We start from the raw sequence: 25,476 nt of genomic DNA, 5'->3' as shown, positions 1-25,476 counted from the left end.
GCAAAATTTTGTCTCTCGGCATTGTCCACCCTGAACCTCCAGAAATTCTTCAATTACAGTTCCAATTTTCCTATTCTGACACTGGTTTCCATGGCAGTTTCTGCTTTGGTACGTGGAGGTTGTCTGTATTTGCCTGTCTCTCCAGTTTTGAGGGTAGCAGGTTGCCCTCTGTCCTCACTCCACTGGTAGATCTAAGCTTAGCGATAGATTTTTCAGTTTGTTCAGTTTTTTTTACCCATTGTTAGGACAGAGTGAAGACTTTTGAGTTTCTTATGTGCTGGACCAGAAACCAGAAGTTCATGTCTTTGTAAAAATCTTTTTCAAACTGTATCTGTAGTAAAACCAAACATAGATATAAAAGAATCCACCAAAGAGTATCTAGACCCTCTGTTACTGGTTAAAATTGGGGGGAAATTCTTTGGTGGAATTACTGGAATCTTTTGGGTCTGATGCTCTGGGGGAGAACTTGGGGCAGAAGCAGAGGTGATGCCTCTGATATTTTAGGAATCTAAAAAAATGTTCCTTCCAAAGTCATTAATCTAACTCTCATGAATTAATTATACTTTTAGCTGATTTTCTGTGTCCATAAACAAAGAAGGACTTACTGTTTGAAGGCCTCTGATGAATAAGCAGAACTTAAAGAGCAAGAATTGGAAGTGTGCTGATGTTGAGATGCTGTTCCCGGGAGCTCCAAAGTTTCTGCAAGTTTCTTAAGAAATACAGCTAAGTAAAAGGTGGAAAACATTGTAGTTGCCTTGCTTTCTTTCACTGTCTGTATTGAAGATGTAATGAAAAAGTCATTAGTTTATGATAGTCTTATATTCATGGGTTTGGTAGGAATGACTCCAAAATGCTTCCCAATCCAGTAAAGACGTCAAAGTCCAACGAAGGCCCAGAAGTGAATAAAAATTACTAAAAGTTACACTTTTTTAAAAGTCTCAGAGAAGGTATTTATCTGAAAAATCATAGATTGATATAGATAAAAATTAATATTGTCCTTCCCAGTTAGCATTTGATAGATGCTTAAACAGTGAATGTCTGATGAAAATTTAGTTTTTATTTCGATTTCTAGTTAAGTTCATTTTCTCATGTTTCTGAGGCAACTAGTATAATATGGTGGTCGAGGGTGTAGCTCAGGAGTGGTTTGTGTTTCTGACCTTGGGGAAGTTGCTCAGTTTGCTCATCTGGAAAATGGTGATGCTGGGAGACCTTAGAGCCTACATGAGTACCCACTGGGATAGTTCATGTAAAAAGCTCAATAAATGTTGGCTATTTTTCTTTCTATAAAAAAACCCCATCATTCAGAGACACAGTGTTGTGCAGATTATTGTGATTATTGAAGGACATTGGAGAAAAGCATAAACTCTCAGTGTTGACAGAAGAGTTGACAGTTGGCCGCTTTTCTTAAAATATGTTCGCACTCTGTTTCATTTCTGAAGAAAGTGTTGAATCTCTCCTTCATGTCACCCATCCCTGCAGGTGGGCACAGCTCCAGGAGTGCACAGCCGGCCATCCCTAGGCCTGGTGGAAATGAAGAGAGACCGGGGAGAGAGAAGCAATTTCAGAAACGGGGAAAAGGCAGTAAGGAAAAAGCTGGAGAATGCTGGAGTAATCTTACTTTTCCTACAAAAGGTACAAAAGGGGCTGGCACAGTTTTCTTAAATGTTTGACACTAGAGGTCAACAAAATTTCTCTGTTAAGGGCCAGCTAGTACATATATTTGGCTTGTGGGGCCATATGGTCTCTAGCACAACTACTCAGCTCTTCCTGTAGCACAAAAGGAGTCCTATATGATACATAAAAACTGATCATGGCTGTGTTCTAATAAAATTTTATTGACAAAAACTGGTTGTGAGCCATAGTTTGCCAACCCCTGATCTAGAGCACACCTGAGGGTAATGCAAAGCATTCATTGTTTTTCCCATAAAGTTGCCTCAGAAAAAATTTGGAGACTCTCTTTTCCCCTCTAATATCCCTTCCTCTTTTTACTCCACACATTTCTTACCCCAGGGCCTTAGGTTCCTTCTGGTGGTGACCAGGGTGACTATGGTTTGTGCAGGAGCATGGCAGTATCTGTGTCCAGGCTCAGCCCTCCCACAATCTCAGAGGGGAGCTCCTACAAGACAAAGCCTCCTTTTTACACTGATAGCTTTGCATTAACTTTAATATCTCATTCCATTAAAAGACACTCCCTGTCAGGGTAAGAAAATGGGAAATGAAGAGGGTGAGAGATTCGGAAAGTTCCAGAATCTGAGGCTTAATTTAAATGATACTCTCTGGCATCCCACTCAAAGTATTTCTACCAAACACAAGCTGTGTCCTCACGTAGGGAGAGACCCATGTCTCCAGACCCTCCTGGACTTGAGGGGGAGTCCCCAGCGTGCTCATAGCTTCCTCCTGTGTCTCATTTCCCTGGGAGCTGGATTCATTTTTCATTTTTTGGTTATAAAGTTTTATTCTGATTTCTTAGGATTTATCTGCCTGTCAGTCTTAAAGTCTTACTTCCATTTCAGCCAAGAACACTGGAGTCCTGTCACAAACTTGTTCTGGGTTCCAACATTTATCAGGTGGACATGAAGAATGGGCTAGATGAGGCTTTGCTACAGATAAAGAATCTGCATCTTTTAAGATCTGTAGAAGAAGTGCTCATTTTCCATCCTTTCTTCATGGCAGCTAGCCCCGTGTCTTATCCTCAGTAAATATTTGTTGATGGTATTTTGAGGGCATGGCAACTGTGACTATATCCCTCTGTATATTTGTTCAACAAAAGGCTGATTTTTCTAGTTCCAGAAGCAGAACTGAAGCAATTTTTTTTTCAAGAGAACAGGGTTTTGCATAGAGACATAGACTCTCAGAATAAAACAAATCTACTTTCTTGAGACTCATAGGGGAAATGGTGGGGAGGTGTTGAGGATCTTTAGGGGAGTTAAGGGTTACAGTTTCTTTTCATTCTAGATAAGAGTTGGGGACAGGCTAGAGCAGCATATGTACAGCTCATTGGTCCTGGAGAAAGCAGAGTCCTTTATTACCCAATGCAAGGAGATACAGTACTTCTAGGAGCCAGTCCCAACAGGTGCAACTATGGCTACCTGTATTATTGCCTTAGGCTCTTGTAGGAAGACAGCCAGAGGCTCCCTAATGGAACCAGCTGCACATAATCCTCATTCTCATCAAGAAGGCTAGATCATAGGGGCTGGTGGCCTGATCATATCAGGGGCAACCAGTTATTTCACATATCATCAACGAATCCTTTACAAACCAACCACATAGTTACATTTCAAGCATATCACTGGTGCCTGAATCCAACTGTTATATTATAATCCAGTTGCATCATCAGGCTTTATCGCTAAAGGCCTAGGGTTTTAAATACTTTATGGAACAGCCTGATGACCTAAGAGAGAAAGTCTCATTTCACAATAGTATTTACTTGACTGTGTGTATAGCCACATCGCAGGTGCTGGGAAGAAAGGAATTTCTCCAAGAAACTCTAACCAAGACACGGTAGCAATTTCTTGCTGATTTCACTCTGACACTGAATTTTCTTCTCATTCAAATGTGCATTCATTCATTCACTCAAATATTTGTTGAGTATCCCCTGTGTATCATGTACTCTCTCAGGGACTGTGGATACCTTAGTGAATAAAACATGTGGCCCAGTTGCCCTGATGGGTGGGCTCTAAACTATACATACTGGTGGGATAAAGTCATCAGAAAAATAGGCATTAAATAATGATTTCGATTTGGCTTTGGAATACAGCACCTAATTTTAAGGAAAAACTTCTTGGTTAGGTTTTACTAAATGTGTTAAGTATGTTAGTATTTCTCAATGGTACATAAACTCATGGTGGCAGGAAATAGCCCAGAAATTTGGGACAGGACTTTGAAGAAATCTTACAATAGATAATCCCTAAGTGGATAAATGAGAGGTGTCAGTAATAGCAGTGGGAATTTGCTTAGGCCCTTTTCCTGGATTTTCACGTCATTGAGAGGAGACGTGCTCTTAAGTTCTCCTTTCGAGGATCAAGGGTGATTTCACGGCATATTGATATTTGAAGAAATTCATTCAATGTAAGGCAAATAGTGTTTTCATTATGAGTACACAAAGTGGATGTGTTCTAAATAAGGAGTCCTAATCATATATTAACTCATCTATAAAATAGATATTTCCATGTATCTGTCACACTCACTTGATTTTAAAGTTATTTTCTGCCAGGAAAAGCAAATAAAATCCATCCTGCCTAATTGTGGCCTGTAAGATTTCTCTCTGAAGCGCTCTCCATGTCCTCCATTTGGTTTCTTGTAGAACTTCCCTACTGTTTGTAGATCACCCTTATCAAATATTAGTCCCACAGAAAACTTTGCTTGTGCCCGAAAGACTCAACACATATGAACTTCCCCAGAGATCTAAGGAAGACTCTGGCTACCTGCTTGGACTCCGTGTCCTCACTGGTGTAGTGTTTCTGGTCTGGTTACTTGGCCTTAGTCCTGCCCAGAATCCCCACCCAGGTGCAGACAGGGCCATTGTTAGTTGTCTGAAACTCCTCATGTTGGCTCCTCTTCACAGCAACCCCGTGTGGTGGTCTTATCTCTATTTTAACATGAGGAGACTGACACATGATCAGGTCACATGGCTAGTGCTTCCAAGGCGAGTACTTGAACCTGGGTCTATGGTTTCAAAACGTGGGTTCTAGGACCAGCCACTTCTGCCTCTTGTATTTCTAATAATTAGATAATGTAATGATGGTATCCTTCCTTATGATATTATAAGCAGCCAACCAAGAGGACAGATGACCCCAGAGGCCATAGGACTGATCACTGATTGTCTGGGGGCAGCTTACCCTAGAATTCTAGGTCCAGAAAGACCCATAATTTCCTCCTCAGCTCTCTCATTCCCTCTAATTGGAAGATATTGGGACCCCATCTGCTGCTCTCCCCTCCAGAGCAGTTGTATTTGATTCTCCTAGGGGTTCAGCGAGTATGCCTGGTTTTGTTGACTTTTTTACTCTTAACTTTTTGCAAATTCTTTCCAGGTCCTGTTATTGTTGTTTTGACAAATTGCCTTTGAATTCTTTTTTTTTTTTTTCTTTTTCACAGTCCCTGCTCTGGCCAGTGACTGGGTGACTGACTCCCTGGTTGACCTCTTTGCTGACAGCAGGTCCACAGTGTATATGCTCACCTGATAATTTTCCTGCAGGCTATGAGATTCTTTCATTCAGGGGCTCTTTCTTGCTTCAGATCAGGTTTCCCATTTTAGCATTCAGAATCTTCCTCCAATGCCAGTCTGATTTTGGATGTTGAAATTACTCCTGCCTCTGTTTTTCTGCTTGGGCTTTTAGCCCACATGTTCTAAGTCTCAGCCATATTTCAAAGTTTATTTCCTCCAAAACTTCTATCACACTGACCTTTAGCTTTTCGAATTTCCTTTAGAACCAATGGTAGTGGTCTCGCATATGCTCTTTCTCTTCCTAGAATACCTTTCCTCCTGTTTCTCACTTAGCTTTCCTTTATTTATTTATAAAAAGATTTTATTTATTTATTTATTTATTTATTTATTTATTTATTTATTTAAGAGAGAGAGGGAGAGAGGGAGGGAGAGTGAGAGGGTGAAGCAGACTCCCCATGGAGCATGGAACCCAATACAGGGCTCGAATCCAGAACCCTAAGACCATGACCTGAGCTGAATCAGACGCTTAACCAACTTAGCTTTCCTTTAAAACTCAGTCTAAGGGGTACTTGGGTGGCTCAGTCAGTTAAGTGTCCAACTCTTGTGTTAGGCTTAGATCGTGCTCTCAGGGTCATGAGATCCAGCCTTGCATGGAGCCCTGCGTCTGGTTCCACGCTGGGCGTGGAGTCTGCTTAAGATTCTGTCTCTCCCTCCCTCTGCCTCTCCCCCCACACTTGTATGTGTGTGTGAGCTTTCTCTCTCTCTCTCACAAAATAAATAAAATAAAAATAAAAATAAAAATAAATAAAACTGAATCTAAGCCCCATCATTTCTACCAAGGCCCCTCTGATGGCTCTTGCTCTGTGATCCCATAGCACACTTGTGTTTACCACCGTTGTAGAAGAGTACATTGTATTGAGATGGTTTATGTCATCATCTCCCCTTCCAAACAAACAGAACATAATAAGAACATAAGTCTGGCCCAATCTTGTATTTCCAGTTGGCAAACGTCCTCCATGCCCTGTGTCCCAATATGAGTGAATCTTGTTATCATTGGTTTGTTGAGGTCTATGCAGCAAGTCCTACTGCTCTTTCTTGCCAACCTCCATTCTTCCTCTCCTTGGCTTCTGGCTTCTTGCCTCATTTCCTGATGATGGCTTCTCACTGACTGAATCTGGATATTGAGCTTCTGGTCTTGGACTTGGTTTTCTCTTGGGTCTGATTACTAATTTCCACTTCCAGTGAATTTACACCCAGTTTCTCTGGGTAACAGCTCAAACTAGTACAGAATTGCCTTGGCTCTTAGTACCAACCAACAGACTAACAACACTCAGGTCTGGTTCATCTCACACTGTGAAAAAGAACTGGAGAATGTACCCAGAAAACACAGGTACTGTAATCAGACAGTGAAAAAATGATGAGAATATGGGAAGGTGTGAAATAGACAAAAAGCAGGATCGTATGTGATGATTTAATTTTGTTGTGCAGACAGCAAGCACAGGCTATTGCAGGAAGGGGAGAGTTCCCTAGACAAGCGTTGGCAGGAATGATCGGAGTCCAACTTGGATTGGTCTTGGAAGGCTGGATAAAGGCCGTAGATGTAGAGAACCTCCAAATGTGCTAGTGCAACGGAGAGTGGAATGTCAAAATCTCAGCTGGTCTACTCTGTGTCATAAATGTCAACCAAATCCACATTCAATGCAACTTTTGGTTTCTGGTTGTTTCTGAAGATTTTCTTTGATCCTTTCTTGTCTTTCTTTCTTTCTTTCTTTCTTTCTTTCTTTCTTTCTTTCTTTCTTTCTTTCTTTCTTTCTTTCTTTCTTCCTTCCTTCCTTCCTTCCTTCCTTCCTTCCTTCCGTCCTTCCTTCCTTCCTTCCTTCCTTCCTTCCTTCCTTCCTTCCTTCCTTCCTTTCTTTCTTTCTTTCTTTCTTTCTTTCTTTCTTTCTTTCTTTCTTTCTTTCTTTCTTTCTTTCTTTCTTTCTTCTTTTATGTTTTGCTGATTTTCCTTAGTGATATGTTTGGATTTCTTTCTCTTCATTCTTTGCATATTAGTGTTTTTTAAAATTTAATTTAATTTAATATTTTAGTTAATTAATTTATTTGAGAGAGAGAGAGAGAAAGAGATCATGAGCAGGGGGGAGGGGCAGAGGGAGAGGGAGAAGCAGACTCCTGGCTGAGCAAGGAGCTCGATGCGGGACTTGATCCCAGGACCCTGGGATCATGACCTGAGCTGAAGGCAGATGGTTAACCAACTGAGCCATCCAGGCATCCCTATTAGTGGTTTTTGATATATAGGTACTATTAGGTTTGTATATAATCTCTCCTACATGTAGCAGTCTATATTAGGTTGATGATGGTTGAAGTTTGAACCCATTCTTTACTCTTATCCTCCCCACATTTTAGGTATATGTTATTATATTTCATATCCCTTTTATGTGTGTGTGTGAGTTCCTTGACTGATTTTTTCCAGAAACATTGTGAAACTTTTGGTTTCTGGTAAGAATCATCACTTTATTGACTTCTTCATTTTGCATTTATTGCTCTCATCAGCCCTGGGTGGTGACTTTATTTTGGGGCCATTTATCACAAATGAAATTTGCTACAGTGACTATGAATTTGAATTCTGGTTTAGACCTGGGTTAAAATCCTGCCTCTTCTATTTCCTGACTGGGTGACCTCAAGCAGATTTCTTAACTTATCCACCCATTAAATGGAATACTTCCCATAAAACTCTTAGCGCAAACCACTGCGTCCACAGTAAACACTCAAAGGTAGCTATTATTATTGCTAGTTTTGAGAATTACAATGTGGAAGACAATTAGTGGAGAACAACACATTTCCCTTGCAGTTTCGACGTTGGGTGGCTGGAGAGACTCAGTCACTGGTGAGCTAATGGTTTTCACTCACACACCCGTGGTTAGAAAATTTATGGCTTAGAAAAATTATCGATTATATGTCATGAACCATCAGAGTCATGCAAAATCATTTGAAATCTCACATGTCAAATCTGCCAGAGCTGAGGGTCTACGGAACTTTCTTCCCTGTCCGTTGGAAAGAACAGCTGGACACCAGGCTGTGTATGCTTGTAAACAATTATTAAATTACCCTGTAGATTTGTCTTCTCTAAGCTGAATGAACTTGGTTCTTTTAACCTCTCCTGAGCATGGTTTTGATTTTCCATCTCTTTAATCATCTCTGTGGCTCTTTTCTGAACCTTCTCCAAGTTCACCATGTCCTTCAATTTACTCGGGAGTGCCTAATTGCTCAAAGTTCTCAGCTAAAAGTTTTCACAACATGGAGTATAACTATACCTTTTCTAGATGCCCTACTGTACTTGAGAAAAGACTTGCCTTCTTTTAAACTGTGCTGTTATGCCACGGAATCATAATAACATCCTACATTTGTACAGCAAAGGTGATTTTCAAAGGACTCTTCCATGTTATTTCCTGGGATCTGCATTACAATCCAGTGAGCTGGGTACAACCATCCTCCTATTTCAGATGAGGACACTGAGATTTGGAAGGACTCAGAGACATGCCTGAGGTCACAGAGACAGTACAAGTTATAGTTGGCTTGGAGTCTAGGGATTCTGTTCTGTAAATGCCACCATTCTTTCCACCACATGCAGGGTCATGCTTATAAACAATTTGTAAAGTACATGGTCATCTAAAGGGTTTTCTACTCTACTTCCTAAGAGCTTGTTTTTTTATTTTCCCCACTGTAGTTGAGTTGGTGTTATTAATTTCCTCCCACCAAACCCTTCCACATGCCTCACTGATCCTTCACGACTCTGACTGCCGTGTGCTGGAGCAGAGTAGCCACTTTGGTGAGAGTGTGGGCTCATGTTGAGTGTGTCCCATGATGAAGGGCCTCAAAAAAACCCTTTTCGAAACACTGAATTTCCCTTCAGTGTAATCTCAAAGTTACTGATCGAGAATTTTACTCCTAATGATGCACACTGAGATGTAAAACTTCGGCCTTTGGGGTTCTTTGCACTGTTTCCAATTAAAAAGAATATTTTCTTGTGGGGAGGGAAAGGTGATTCCAAACCCTCTCCAGTGTACTGCCCTCTTGTACGGTTCACAGTGCCTGGAGCACTTCCTGGGCAAGTGTGGCTTGTCATGTACATGACCAACATCTGCGGAGGGTGAAGACTTCAGTCAGATGCAAGGCCAAGATTGGCCCCTTAGATTTGTTTTTCCGCCCTCTGGGAGTGATAAATACTGAATACTATATCCTGAATACTAAAGAGGTAAGTACATGCGTAATTCTGGAGCTAGAAATCCTTATGATTTATATTCCATCTTTGAGGAAGGATTTAAAAAAAAGCCTACTCACCTATATGTTGGATATTTTAAAAATGAATTCACTGGTTGTTTGACTGAATTAATGAGTCAGTTAAGCCATTTTAATGTATTCCCACACCCATGTGCAACAACAGTTAAAGAGGTTCTTTTTAAATAAAAATGCTGAGGCAGGGCAGTTGACAGAGAAGATTATGGGGAGAGAGAGAGAGAGGTAACAACTCTGCAGTGTTTCCCAAGCTGCACAGGAGAATCAGCTAGACTGGGGAAGGAGGTACAATAAACAGCACCACTCAGCCCAGCCCCTGCCAGTTTGATTTAATTAGTTTGAACTGGAGCCCTGTGTCGACTTTATTTGAAGATCCTCAGGCGACTTAAAGCAGCCAGGCTTGAGACCCAGTGATGAGGGAGGGAGAGGAGACGGGAACCTGAGCGTCATTGCAGGCAAGGGTCTCCTATCACATGGCTTGGGTTTACCAGCTTTGGGAAGCTGGCCCTGATGTTGGGCATCATCATGGTCCTGGGATTGTACTTGACAGCGGGGGGAAGTTTAGGGTTATTCACCATCTTAAGGGACCTTGGATCTGAAGACCTAGCTGCATCTTCCATGTCATGTGACCCCAGGATTTCTCTATTGCTCAACAGAGTTGGGGTAGAAGAGCCTGGACTCTACTGCCAATGGATTTCTAGTATCCTCTAGGGAAGCTTTTCCTAAATGACCTTCATCATAAGAATTTCCTGGGATGCTTGTCAAATATGATTATTCCTATACCCTTCCCCTAGAGATTCTGATTCACGAGTTCTGGGATGGGGCATTCTGTGGTCTGTCTATTTCAAAGGACTCTGGCTTAGTCTTATGGGCAGGCAAGTTCAGGGAGTTTAGAACACATGAGATGCAGTGGAGGAGTTCATTAGGTGTAGAGATTTCCCAAGGCCACCCTAAATCAGATTCAATAGGTTGAGACTGAGGCCCAGGAATTTTCCTTCTCAATCACTCTCCTGGATTCCTCAGGGAGATCTGAGGTGGGTGATTCCCTTACTTGTTTTTAGAAATGCTGCCCCAGGAGAGAACTGCTATTTATTAAGGGTCTACTCTGGGCCAGATCCAGTCCAAGCTGTTTTACAGCTTTGAGTGCACTCACTCTCCATCTCAGCCTTCTGTCCTCTCAAGCGTGATCAGGACCCGTGATGCCCACTGGTGTCGGAGACCCGGCTGGTTTTCTCAGCGTCCTCTGTCTTCCTATTTCCACACGTCGCCAAGGTCCCTGCAGTTCTCATCACCAAAACTGCCAACATTATCTATCATTGCTCTTCTAGACAGGTGGGGTAAAAAGGAGATTATGTTGGTTTATAGGTCTCATAGTTTGAAAAATGATGGTATGTAGATTCTCTAGAACTGAGCATTGTTCCTCTCTAATGTCCCATTCAAAGAGTAAATTTGTTACGTGGATTCAGGCTTAAAGGACAATGGTAACGTGATGTCTTTAAGATTGAATTTTCAGGAGCTGCAGAAACATCTATACTGGGCGGCGCCTGGGTGGCTCAGTTGGTTAAGCATCCTGCCTTCGGCTCAGGTCATGATCCCAGGGTCCTGGGATCCAGCCACACAGGCTCCCTGCTTGGCGGGAAGCCTGCTTCTCCCTCTCTTTCTGCTCCCCCTGCTTGCGCTCTCTCTCTCTCTCTCTGTCAAATAAATATTTAAAAAAAGAGAGAGAAACATCTATACTGGGGTTCTATACATCAACCCCTGATAGTGGGTGGTGGTATAATAGTGAATCTCGATAAAGCCTTCACAGTTACGATAAGTTAGACCACATGTATCTTATAACCCCATTCTAAATGGGCTTAAAGACATTTCTTGTTGAAGAAATTGAAGAGTCTGACATTCTGGTAACTTTCAGGCGTGCTTTGATCAGCTCTCTGGCTTCATTTCTCTGAGATTACTTTGGCTTTGCCCTTCTCTCGTGGTTGGCTTCATTCTCATGGATTCTCTCAGAGGAGGGAATGGCACTAGCAGCTCCTGGCTTTCTGTGGGCAAGCTCCACCTTCCCAGAAGAAGAGAGAATTCCTCTTCCTCCAGCCACTAAACCTAATCCAAGACAGAGCTCTATGATTAACTGAGCTTTGGTTACATACTCATACCTGAACCAATAATTCAACTGACTGACAAAGAGCAACCAGGATCCACCCTGGCAAAGGGGTAGGGTGACACCCAATTTTCAGGACTGAACTTGGGATTAGGTAGAATGGATGCTTTGAAAAAAATCAGCAATATTCATTACAGAAGCCATGTGTTTTTTTCTATTATGTAAATAAGACATTGTATTCCAGATGCATTGCTATTTTTCTACTTTAATAGAGGATGATGAGGGGTGTCTTATTTAAAAAAATAACTTAAATTTGAGTATAGTTGACACACAATGTTACATTAGTGTCAGGTGTACAACATAGTGATTTAACTTCTCTATAGGTTGTGCGATGCTCACGGCAAGTGTAGCTCCCACCTGTCTCCATGCAATGCTACCACAATATCATCGACTATATTCCTTATGCTGTGCCTCTCATCCCCATGACTTCTTCATTCCATAACTGGAAGTCTGTATCTCCTACTTCTCTTCACCCATTTTGCCCACTCCCCTTTCCTCTGGCAACCACTAGTTTGTTCTCTGTATTTATAGCAACCATTAGTTTGTTCTCTGTATTTATAGAGAACAAACTAATTTTCTGTTTGTTCATTTGTTTTGTTCTTTAGATTCCACAAATGAGTGAGATCATATGGTATTTGTCTTTCTCCTTGTGACCTGTTTCACTGAGCATAATACCTTCTAGGTCCATCTATGTTGTTGCAAATGGCAAGATCTCTTCCTTTTTCACAGCTGTGTAATATATATTTCACATCTTCTTTATCCATTCATTCATTGGTGGACACTTGGGGTGCTTCCATATCTTTGCCTTTGTAAATAATGCTGCAATAAACAGAGTGGTGTATATATCTTTTTGAATTCATATTTTTGTTTTCTTTTGGTAAATACCCAGTAGTGGGATTACTGGATCACATGGTAGCTCTATTTTCAACTTTTTGAGGAGGCTCCATACTGTTTCCCACAGTCGCTGCACCAGCTTGCATTCCCACCAACAGTGCATGAGGGTTCTGTTTTCTCCGCCTTCTTGTCAACACTTGTTATTTGTCTTTTTGATTTTAGCCATTCTGACAGGTGTAAGGTGATATCTTGTTGTGGTTTTGATTTGCCCTGACCTGATGTTGAGTGATGTTGAGCATCTTTGTATGTGTCCGTTGGCCATCTATATCTTCTTTGGAACAACGTCTATTCAGATCCTCTGCCCATTTTTTAATTGGATTGTTGTTTTTTAAACATTCTTTTTTTTTTTAAATTTTATTTATTTAAGTAATCTCTACATCCCACCTGGGGCTTGAACTCACAACCTTGAGATCAAGAGTTGTATATGCTCCTCCAACTGAGCCAGCCAGGCGCCCCTGGATTGTTTATATTTTTGATGTTGAGCAGTGCCTTTGAATGGGGTCAAAATCATCTCTCTAAATGCTTTCACTAAAAGTAGTTGGTTAGGACTCCAATTTTTTATGACACACAGCATGGAAAGCCAGCCAATTCCAGCAGAGTAACTAAACCAGTTGTGACTAGAAGCTCTGCCTCCTTTATTTTTATGGACATAATGATAATAATTGCTGTCATCTGTTAATATTATGCTAATTATTTTCCACAAATAATCCTATTGACTTTAAAAAAGTGGATACATTGAAGCAATACTGGAAGCTCAGAGGAGTTAAGTAACTTGCTCTAGATCACACAGCCAGTGAAAGCCTGGGCAAGACTGGGCTGGGACCCAGCTGCACCTGCTTCCCAAAAAGAGAAGCCTATGTTCTTTCCAGTCTGTGTTGTCCTTTAGGAATCTGTGAAACAGGAATCAGAAGTATATGAATCCTGGGGCACCTGGGTGGCTCAGTCATTAAGCATCTGCCTTTGGCTCAGGTCATGATCCCAGGGTCCTGGGATCGAGCCCCGCATCGGGCTCCCTGCTCCGTGGGAAGCCTGCTTCTCCCTCTGACCCTCCCGCTGCTTGTGTTCCCTCTCTTGCTGTGTCTCTCTCTGTCAAATAAATAAATAAAATCTTAAAAAAAAAAGAAGTATATTAATCCTGCTTGCCTAGTCTCTCATTTCCTTGTTTCTGAAGCAGAAGCAAGAGAACACATCAGTTTCTTGTGGGTGCAGCAAACAACGAGTCGCATTTCCAATTTAAGGAATATTTGTATAAACAATAATAAGATATTAAAATGTTGAAGCAGTAGAAATGTTTTTAAGAGCCAATGTCTGGAGACTAGAGTTTCTCCACAGCTATACAAGGCACAGTTAATGGGCGGCTTTTCTACAGTATCTTCAGAGAAAGCAGACAGAAACACAACACAACCACAAAGGGGTTTGAACACAACTTCATTTACTTATTTGTCTGTTTTTAACATAAGAAACGGGAGATGCTAGCTAAAGGAGTTGTCAAGAAACAGCAGTGGCCCTTCAACAGATGAATGGATAAAGAAGATGTGGTCCGTATATACAATGGAATATTACTCAGCCATCAAAAAGGATGAATACCCAACTTTTACATCAACATGGATGGGACTGGAGGAGATGATGCTAAGTGAAATAAGTCAAGTAGAGACAGTCAATTATCATATGGTTTCACTTATTTGTGGAACATAAGGAACAGCATGGAGGACATTAGGAGAAGGAAGGGAAACATGAAGGGGGGGAAATCGGAGGGAGAGATGAACCATGAGAGACTATGGACTCCGAGAAACAAACTGAGGGGTTTAGAGGGGAGGGTGGTGGGGGGATGGGTTAGCCTGATGATGGGTATTAAGGAGGGCTCATACTGCATGGAGCACTGGGTGTTATACGCAGACAATGAATCATGGAACACTGCATCAAAAACTAATGATGTGCTGTATGGTGACTAACATAACATAATAAAATTAAATAATAATAAAAAAAGAAACAGCAGTGACTATCAGGTTTATGTAATTGGCAAAAGTGGGAGTGTTACACACATAAACAGGTTTGATGCAAAATCCTACGGCTGGTCACCCCTTCTGAGAACCTCACTAAACTGCCCCTTTTCCGGCAGAAATATCCTGCCAGCCAAGGAGGCCTGAATCCGTCTCCCAAGGCACATCTGTTTTCACTCTCTACCCCTACAATTTTACATTTCCTAGATTGTGGTACAGAAAATGGGACGAGACAATTTAGCCCAATCGATTCGCAGCTACTAATGTCTTTTAGTAGAGTTGGGAGGGGGGATCCTAATTCTCATTTACCTTTGGAAGGTGATATCCACTTCTTAATGACTTGAAATTTAAAAAAAAAAAAAGGTCCTGCTTTATTTGTTTATTGAAGACTTTCCTTGTCAAAGGCTTTTTTTCTCTGAGGAAGATAAGTTTGTGGAGGGGAGTGGAAGAGGAAGGAGAAGTCATTCTGGCATTTCTTGTTTCCAGAATGCCTGGCATAGGTAAGGAAGGAGGAGAGGAGGGGCCTCAGAGCATTTGGGAGTTTACCAGAGAGGAGAACCGGATTGCAGATGGGCCGAGAGACTTGCGATTGTCACCATGCTGGAGAAAAGGAGGTGCTTTGTGCCTTCCTCAGTAAGTTATCTACTCTGCAATACTTTTCCAGCAACAGAACTGACGCAACAAATAAATTAATATGTTGTTATTAGGCAGAGACATGGAACAGCCAGGAAACTGGGGTGGGGGCAGAGGGCAGACGTGACATGCTTTCAATGAGCCAGGAAACAACAGGAAATGAACAATGTTCCCTTGAGAACATTGCATCCGAGGAACTGTGCTGGCCATTAATGAAGGGCCATATCTAGGGGCTGGTAGAGATGGGAAGACATTGCATCAACACACCTGGATGACTTCATATCATGTCTGTTGTCTCATTCTTACAAGGTAAAAGTCACGTTTTTAAATATGAAGACATTGGGGGCATAATTACATAGAACAGAATTACCCAGAGTTTAGAAAGTAATCTTAAGAACTTGGCATTATTTGAAAATGCTTGCAAAGGCCCTAGGATTTCCTTAGGACATTGAAAAACAAAAACAAAATCCAAAAACTAACTTCATATGTGTAGTAAAATATTGTAAGTTTGCCCCAAGGTGTAGGTTTCATAAAGGTTTGGAAGAACTACCAAATCCCAAATGCAATCCCTTGGGTCCTTCACTTTCTCTAAGGAAAAAAAAAAAAAAAGGCTAAATCTCAGTTGAGGGCTGGGAGTATTCACCACACCCTTCAGATGAAGTTGGAGTCAGCTAGAAAAGAGAGGTGTGACTCAGTGATCCAGTAAGTCAAACAGAAGGGACTGTGCTTGATGGTCTGGCCCCTGAGCCGAGGCCTCTGCCAGCCACATGGTTAGCATGGCCACGCCTGGCCACCGCCTCCTGTCCCCTCAGCCTTGCCCACTCTGTGCTTGCCGCCCCGAGCCAAAGCATGCCTGACATAATCATTCCTTCTGTCCTTTCATTTTGTCCATTGTGAGAAGGAGATGTGCCATTTTAAAGAATGAGTTTCATTCATTCTTAATTGCCTTTTAGAAGTGGTAAGAATAGAAGATACAGACGGTCTGGTAGGGCAGCTTGGATACAGCTCCTAGGCTCAAAAAGCCTCGGCTTAATTCACGGCCTCCTGGATTTGTGACCTTAGGCAAGTCATCTAGCACCTCTGGGTCACAGATCGCTGTGTGTGAAGTCAGAGGTTTGGATCTGGTGGATTCAAAGTTCCCTCCAGCTCTGAAGATCCTGACCCAAACCCAGCAGGAGATACATGGTAGCCTGACATGGGCCTGCCCACTCCTGCCTCAGTTAGAGACCCACAATGGCGTCTATCAGAGTTCCAGACACTGCCTATGCAAGGGGGAAAGATGGAGGTGCGAGAAGAGAAGGGACCCAGCCTTCACGTAGGAGAGGATGAGAGACTTGTTACGGAAAGAAAAAAATGAGTTTTATGCATTTTAATTCTTCTGAGTTCCCTGGAACTCTAGATTTCTGACTCGTCTTGTTTGAAGCTTCATTTTTCTTCTTCTTCACAGAATCAGTGTTTATAGCCTTCTTCTAGCAACCCCCTATAGAAATCCAGTCTTAAAAACTCACAGATGGAGGGATGCCTGGGTGGCTCAGTCCGTTAAGCAACCAACTCTTGATTTTGGCTCAGGTCATGATCTCAGGGTCGTGAGATCGAGAACCACACTGGGCTCCGTGCTGGGTGTGGAGCCTGCTTAAGATTCTCTCTCTTTCCCTCTCCCCCCTTCCACCCCACTGCATGCACGCACTCTCTCTCTCCCCCCACAGGAAAAAAAACTCACAGATGGAGCTTTTAATTCCATTTCCTATTTGTCAAGGTTTGCTTTTCAAATCCACCCTCCCAAGCCCCTTTTCTCCTCCTTCAGCCCTCCATTAGTGTTTGAATAGAGACTGCAGACTTCAGTATGTTTTCTTGTATCTGCCTCTCCAGGTAGCCTCCCTACTACTCATTTGGTCGTTACAAGTGAGTTACTTAAAATCTGGATCTAAAAACCAGTTCATATTTCTTGGACATGTATGCGCTTCTAATAAGAGACATTTTGTTTTATATTTGGCTGATCTTGACTGACCGTCTCCCAGGGATCTTGGGGAAACCGGTCTCCCCCACTGCCATATTTATATGAGCCGGAAGTACCTGTACACAAACCTGGCATCCTCCCCAGGATGTGGTGTTTAGGGAAATTATAGATCATCAGAGACCCTTGAGCGCATTTCCAAGTACTTTGCAAAGTCTCACCAAGTCCTCGCCAGTATTTGTGTCAAAGCAGAGTAATATGCTCCAGGAACATTTGTTCTGAACGACTGGTATTTCGGAAAGAAGATGCCATTGTAAAAATGCAGCTCAGAATAGTTCCACTTATTTATCAATGCTTTCATGCAAAACAAATATTCACTCAAAGACAGCATGCTTTGGGCTTCTGATTAGATCACAGAAGTATAAATATCACAGGGCTTTTATGTGTTTGCATGATGTGAACCAGCAAAGTTCTTTCCTGTGACCCTTATTTTTAATATAAGCCTGTGTAGAGAGGCATATGATTTCTGTGCACTGTTGTTTGCTCAATACATTGTTCTTTGGTTTGCATTATTTGAACGAGTAGCAGGTTTCCGGATCACATAAAAGTTTAAAAACCAAAATAACCCGCCAACCTTTCGAGATCCTGCTCTACATCACTGATGGTGAGGAATGCTTTTTCCCAGCGGAGCTGCAGGGAGGAGATTAGCGAGGAATTACTCGGACGGCATAAATGCAGCCCACTGGCTTCCCTGTCCAGGATTCAAGCCACTTCACAGTCTAGCAGACTAGACTTGTCTCTCCCTTAATAATGGAAGTGTTCCACTCCTAGGCTGGGATCGAAGCATTTTAAAAAATATAACGGTTTGCATACTGTGCAGTGATTTGTAAAATGTGAATGCCTACAAAAGCCATGGTTACCCAGCATAACATTATCTTATTTTTAGTTACACAACCAGTAAAACAGCTGGAGGTTTAAAATCATGGCCTAGCACTAAATGCATTACTACATTTCATCCATGCAGTAAGGGCCTGTCCTTTGAGTGAGGCGGTAGGAGAAAGCGGAGTGATTACTGGCAAATTAACACTTTCAATTTTAATAGAGAAGTAAGGCCTACATAACAACATCGGAATTAGAATCTATGCCAGTTAGATATCGTATAGCATATGATGGGCATTTAAACCACACTAATATACTACTGCATTTTATAATCACATGAACCCTCGCTCGTTAGTCAAGAGATAATATCTACCCCAGTTGACTAAAGAAGTAACCTGCAAAATATTTTACTTTATAGCTTCTTAACGTAGTTAATAGAATCATCTTGGCAATAATAGCAAAATATAATTGGCACTTAAAGAGCTGTGCTTGTTTTTATTTTCTCTGTAAAAGCCCGAAGTAGTCTGTAACATTCCATCCCCTTTATCTTTAAAACCAAACTTTTCAGCTTGGTCAGTGATTTTGCATTTGGCAAACCCAGAAAAATACTAGATTCCATCACATGAAATTGCTGACGTTGACTAATTTGACCACATAAATGGCAATTTCATATAGTCTGACCCACTGCGTTTTGCCAAAATGTACACACACACCCAAATTTGTAGCTGATACATTGATTTGTTATTTAAATATGTCGGTTTGGGAAGGAAATGTTTCCTGTCCCTCCCCCCCCACCCCGATATTACCTCAGTGGTTATGTCTAGGAATTGCCTGTGGGAGGTGGTGGTTAAACCTTCCCCGCCTGCCCCACCTGCCACGCTCCTGAGCAGCACTGTAATCTAATAAATACAAATCAAACATGTTTTTATTTCTTACAGTAAAAGGGGAAGAAACGTATCTTGCTATATTTATTGACCTAGATCAAAACGTGCAAAACATCTTGACAAGTCCTCTGGGTCCTACAAGGAAATGATTAGTTTGCTGGTGCTTCTGGTTCCTTCAAGCCACCGGCTTTCTTGATGACACACCCTAGCTCTTGTCAGCACCTGGAGTGGCTTCAACTCTGAAATCTTAAATACAATCATCCTCTTTGACCACAGCCTTTGATCATTACGATGAAGTCCGTGGTCTCTTTCTCTCTGAAGTCAATTATCTCTCTCTCTCTCTCAGGGTCCAATAGCTAACTCATTTTGCAAAAAGGTCCCGCGCACACAGACCAATGGTGCCCATAGGGGCAAATGGCAGACCTCCGACTATACAGTGCAGAATGGCGGGACCCCGGGTGAGAACCAGAGCAGGGGGCCCATCCCTGCCACTCTTTGTCTCCCTGTGCCCAACAAGGCTGTTTGTCATGCCCATTACTTCTCCCTAACAAGTGGGTCCGCCCTGGGGAAGCCGCTGTGCCGAGGCCAGGGTCCCTAATGGTGGATGAGAACCAGGCTGGATCCAGTTGGTGGGTTTGCTCACCTTGGCAGTTACCAGGCAACAGTCCCATCTTGAATTCTGAACAAAGCCCAGCCCCCACTTCCGGGTGGTTGATCCTGTGGCCAAACAGGGTACATTAATTTCCCGGGGCTGCCACAACAAATTACCGCAAATTGAACAGCTTAAAACACTCAATTATCTCTTGAATCTCTTTTCTTTGTGATCTTCAGTGCCTCACTCACTACTTACTGCCCTCCCCACCCCCACCATTTTTGCTATTGTAAATAATATTTTTAAGTTACGTATCCTGATTATTTGCTGCCAGTATATGCAAATGTAATTAACTTTTTTTAGTTATTTTGTATTCAGCAACTTTGCTAAACCTTAATGCCAATAATTTATATGTGGATTTCTCTGGGGTGATATCTCTGCGCCCAGCCTGGGCCTCAAACCCACAAGCCCAAGATCAAGAGTCACATGACCTACCAAGGTGAGCCAATCAGGCGACCCAATACTTCAATCCTTTGTTTCACACAGTAGGAAATGTTTTGATTTTGTTAAATGTTTGCCAGTTTCTTTGCTTAGCATGACTTTCTGTCTCATTTTTGTTCTGGGGTTTTCCTTATTCTGTCTGAAGCTCTTTTGCAAGGTATTGATTTATTTCCCTTAATAAGGACTTGATTGTGAAATTTCTCATTTTTTTTGGTTTGTCCAAAAATGTCTTTATTTTGCTTTGGTCTAAATATAATTTACACAGGCTATATAACTCTAGGGCTGGCAGACTTTCTTTCTTTCTTTCTTTCTTTCTTTCTTTCTTTCTTTCTTTCTTTCTTTCTTTCTTAGCACTAGTGTACACTAGTCTGCTCTTTTCTGGCTTCCGTTGTATCCTGTCTGTGTAACAACTGTTCATTTTATTTTATTTTTATTTTTTAAAGATTTTATTTATTTATTTGACAGAGAGAGACACAGCAAGAAAGGAATGCAAGTAGGGGGAGGGTCAAAAGGAGAAGCAGGCTTCCTGCTGAGCAAGGAGCCTGATGTGGGACTCGATCCCAGGACCCTGGGACCATGACCTGAGCTGAAGGTAGATGCTTAACAACTGAGCACCCAGGCGCCCCGGCAACTGTTCGTTTTAACGTACACATTCTTCTCTCTCTCTGGCTTCTTCTACGATCTTGTCCTTTGCCTTGTTATTCTGTGACTTCACTGTAATGGTGTAGGTGCAGATTTCTTTTTTTATTTATCCGACTTAGGATTCATTTTAATTCCTGAATCTGAATCTTGCCCATCAGATCTGGACATTTGCAGCCATTTTGCCTCCAAATTTTGCTTCTCTCTCGTTCTCTTATACTTTTCTGGAACTCTGATTAAGTACATAGTAGATCTTCTATGACCCTCTATCCCCTGTTATTTCTTCCCCCCTCCAGCTCGTTGTCCTTCTGTGTTGCATCTGGGTAATGACTTTAACTCTATCTTGAATCTGCTTTTCAGAGGTATTTAATTTTCTATTTAATTGATTGTAGTTTTAAAATTATGATTGTGTTCACATCATTTCCACAAGTTCTATTTGGTGCTTTTCCAAACTGCTTGGTTGTTTTTATGAGTCTTTTTTATCTTCCTAATCATAATTTTCATGCCCTTCTTTACTTCTTTAAATATAAAATGGACATTTGTAAGCCAGAAAACATTTCTTTAAATGTGTGCATTTTCAAAACATGTGAATGTACGAAGTCTTTCTAGGTCCGTCTGTCATTTCTACTGACTTCTGCTCAGGAGTCCTTGTTTTGTCACGTACTCCATGATTTTTCAATGTGGCATCATGTTCAGTGGAATGTTATCTACAGACGTTCTTTGCAACCTGGATGAAGTAACATTCCTCCAGAGAGGAATTTGCTTCTGTCAGGAACATGGGGTCACTCGCAATCTGTGACTTTTTATTTTTTATTTTATTTTTTTAAAGATTTTATTTATTTATTTATTTGTTAGAGAGAGTGAGAGAGCACAAGCAGGGGGAGTGGCAGGCAGAGGGAGAAGCAGGCTCCCTGCTGAGCAAGGAGCCCGATGTGGGGCTCGATCCCAGGACCCTGAGATCATGACCTGAGCTGAAGGCAGATTTTTAACCGACTTGAACCACCCCTGGACCTCCATTTTTAGGCAGAGATCTCCTATCAGTTTTACCTGCTTAGTTAGGTCCTGGGTTTTACCTGTAGTTCCTCACACCTCTTATGACTATTCCAATGAAAACTAAAGAGTAGAAGATGCTCAAAGGGCAACCAGCAGCCAATATCAATGTCATTTCCTAAGTGATTAGTTTCCTTCCGATACTTCCAGGATTATCCCCTCTTCTGTTTACTCCTACGTCAAATGAAGCCACATTGCTTGTTCTTGCTCATCTTCTTGACCTTTTATCTTTGAAATTCCCTAAGGCTCAAATCTTAAAATTCTTTTCTATCTACACTCACTTTCTTGATCACCTCACCTAGCCTTGTGGGTCTAAATCCATTAATATACCCATCCGCCTCCATTTATATCCCCAGCCTGGGTCCATGCCCAACTGCCTCCTTGACTCTTCCCCTCAGATGCCTAACAGTGTCTGATATTTGCCCTCAGATAGATTTCTTCTTCAGTTTTCCTCCTTTTAGCTTATAGTAACAGCAGACTTTTAGTTCTTCTAATTCAGAGTCATCTTTGGCTCTTTTTTTTTATCCTGCCCTACATTTTATCCATAAATAAATCATATTAGTTTTATCTTTAAAATATATCTAGAATCTGATCATTTATTATTACCTCCATGAGTATCAGTCTCATCCATACTACCAGAATCTCTCACCTGAATTATTTCAGCCCTCCTAGTGCTCTGTCTGTTGCTGTCATGGCCTCCCTTCGATCCGTTCTCAACCCAGCAGTCAGGGTGGTCCTGTTAAGATGTAATTCAGATCATGTCACCCCTCTGTGTACGGTCCTCCAGAGGAAAAGCCAAAGTCTTCACAGTGGTCTGAGGGCCTTGCAATCTGGTTCCCATTACTTCTGTGACCTCATTTCCTACTGCTCTCTCGCCAACATTCTCTCTGCCTCGGCCACACTGGTGTCCTTGCCTTTCCGTGAACACACCAAGCGAGCTTCCTCTTCAAGGCATTTACCCTTCATGTTTACTCCACCAGGAATGCTTGTCACCAGATCACTTCCTCACCTCCTTCAGGGGCCCCCTCAAATGTCACCACTCAGTGAGATACTTTCATTTAAGATGGTTGCTTCTCCCTCCAGCATCTCCTTACCCTACAGTGCTTGGCACTTACCAGGCATTCAATGAATCGCCGTTGAGTGGATGGATGGATAAATGAAATAATTAGCCCATGGATAAAAATAGAAATATTGAGAATTGTAGAACCTGAAGTGATAACTAAAAGGGCTCAAATGTTACTTTCTTTTCATGGAATAAGGAGAGGAATGGGAAGGAGGAAAATCATGGGGGATTTTGGATACACCCTAGAAACATAGCTCTTTATTCACAAACGTTTATCAAGTGCTCACTGTTCTCAAGTCCTCAAGATCACTGTGGTGGTGTTCATTCGTTATGATATTCTGAGCTATGGATTGGGATCTCTTACTTTTTTCCTTCACCGACTGCACCATGATTTTAGTTGCTTCTCATTTTTTCTACTTTCTGGGTTTTTTATTTTTTATTTTTTTCATTTTTGGTGCTTAGACCAGAATAATTTCATATTAACAAAGACCTGATCATTACAAAAAAAAAAAGAATAATAAGATAAAAATTACCTTGAGATGTCTATATACTTACTTAAATTTTATCAAGCTTATTTCTTGCGCAACCAAGAGAGTAATCTACCAAGGAGAATCCATCCAGGCTCATCAGGATATTAAGATTTTTAAAATATTTTCTATTATGTGACCATTATGATTTTCCTGTTAATATAGTGTAGCAAGTATATAATTCTCACTATCCACAAACTTAAGTGTGCAAAAAATATAACTTAAAAAAAAAAACTCCACTTAATTTCTAAATTGAGTCTTTATTCCACCTAATGATAGGCACTCAAATTTAGTCAACCAGGGGTAAATTCTCCCTGGGGCTGTATCTGAACATGTAGGGGAGGGCTGGGTATTGTCAGTGAATTAGAGGGGAGGGGCGTCTTGTCCTCCGTGTTCATTGTCTATTCACTGAAGCATTGCTTCAGCTGTATATAGTCACACCATTGTGTCTCGTTGTTGGTCCACACACTGGCAAGTTAAACTCAAATTGATTTAGAAGCTCGCCTTCTGGCTCCCTGGTTTTCGCAGTCCTTTGCTCCCTTGGGAAGTAAGAGGGCAAGGGAACATCTTTAGAAGCTTTCTGGGGCTGAGACACAGGGGCCTGCCATTTCCTCTCTCTGGCTGCCACACTGTGCTGGCAAAGGTGACTTCTGCCTGAGGTTTCTCAACTTCCCAGGCTTCTTTGAGGAATCCCAGCCTCCCCTGCTCTCATATACCTATCTGGAATTTCTATCAGTGCCCCTCCTCCCGCCTTTGGCTTCAGGGTGGCCATAAAGCAAGGTATAGAGAACTTTCTTGAAGATCTGCATCACCATCTGACTTTATGGTTCTCCTTTCCTAATTTCCTACCTTAGTCAGCAGAGCTGTAATTCAGTTTTCAGCTGTACTTTTCCCAATCTGTTGTTTATGTCATAAACTTTATGTGCTTCAATAGGCTTCGTCTATTGAAACTCAAAAACCCAGCTCTTAAAATAAAAACGTTTGGTGTGCATGACTATTTCTTATGTTGTGGGTCTCGTAGGTCAATTCTGAAACTCAGACCTGAGTGTGATTGGGTTCTTTCTCTGTGCATTTGGTATAATCCTACCATTCCAGGAGCCGGTCCTTGCTTCTGATGTAAAGAGTGTTTGGGAGTGTGGGTAGCAAAGCACAAAGGGCAATGGGGGGAAAGGAAGACAGGGCACCAAACTCCTCTGTGAGTCATAGTGGCTGAGAAATATTGATCTGGAAGACTCCAGACAATTTATTTAAAAAAATTCTCATAAAGATATTTTGGATCCTGATCCTGCTGTGCAAGAGGCGATTTCTTTTTTTGGTGGCTGTCTCTCTTTGCATGGTCTCAAAATAAATGTTTGTTTATTTGTAATTATTATTCTTTTTTTTTTTTTACTTTTTCAGCTTACGAAATAACCAAAAAGTTTGTCCTTATTCATCTGTGATTCTTTATACCAAAGGGTGTGTCAAGATGGTCTCAATCTTAGTAAAGAAAAATCTGGAAATATCATAAGGATATTAACATCATAATCAGCAATTATCTGTGTATTTAAAAAATAAACAAATTTTTTCCCTAAATTTTAATGTATCTCCTGAAAACAGAAAAATAATAATGCGGAGGTACACACATATGTATCCATTTCTATTGCTTTTGCAGCTGATGATTTGATTTTTGCTTAATTGTCATAAACCTACTAACTACATAACTCCCTGGACCTGGAGAAAAGTAGAGGAAGGGCCCTTCTATACTGTGCTCTGTTTCCCTAGTGGCAGACTGGAAAGTCACTGTGAAATTAACCCATGAAAGCAGGCACAGATGGGGCCTTCTGGTTACATTAGGGCATCTATTGGCTGAGAACTTCGGTACTACCTGGGCACAACTGAGCTCTGGGCAAAGCTGTGGTTTCCCAGTAAGCCTGACACACACGCCAGAGGCTCAAAATCCCTCCGCACTATGAGCTTCCTCTAGTTTCCTCCTTCCTCTGATGCCTGAGAGGAACAGACAGAGGCATTCATAGCCTGTAGGTTCCTGTGACGGAGAGACTGCATAGGGGCAACCGGGGGAGGGGAGAAGCAGAAGAGAAAGCCATTCATTTCATCTTTCCTGTATATCTTGCTCCGGAGATCTCAGCACTTGCCAGTTCAAACCCATTCCTTCCAGAAAGGGGTGAGTTAGAATCCTTTCCCAACAATGTAGTTGGGAAACAAACCACCAGCATGGCAACGTTCTCGAAATTCAATGATTTAGGAG

The 25,476-nt window shown here is 41.7% G+C and overlaps 1 long non-coding RNA gene across 1 annotated transcript; it reads right to left on the bottom strand.

Moving 5' to 3' along the window:
- Positions 1 to 1,048: 1,048 nt before the first annotated feature.
- LOC113927591 lies at positions 1,049 to 22,464 on the bottom strand. Its single transcript, XR_003521674.1, has 3 exons — positions 22,291 to 22,464; positions 10,611 to 10,781; positions 1,049 to 1,521 (listed from the first exon to the last, which is right to left on the bottom strand). It is a non-coding gene; the product is annotated as an uncharacterized LOC113927591 (long non-coding RNA).
- Positions 22,465 to 25,476: the final 3,012 nt, after the last annotated feature.

Source organism: Zalophus californianus, chromosome 7 (assembly GCF_009762305.2).
Source record: "Zalophus californianus isolate mZalCal1 chromosome 7, mZalCal1.pri.v2, whole genome shotgun sequence".
Taxonomy (NCBI): Eukaryota; Metazoa; Chordata; class Mammalia; order Carnivora; family Otariidae; genus Zalophus; species Zalophus californianus.
Note: the sequence above shows the minus strand (reverse complement) of the source record. Positions and strands in the feature narration are given on the sequence as shown.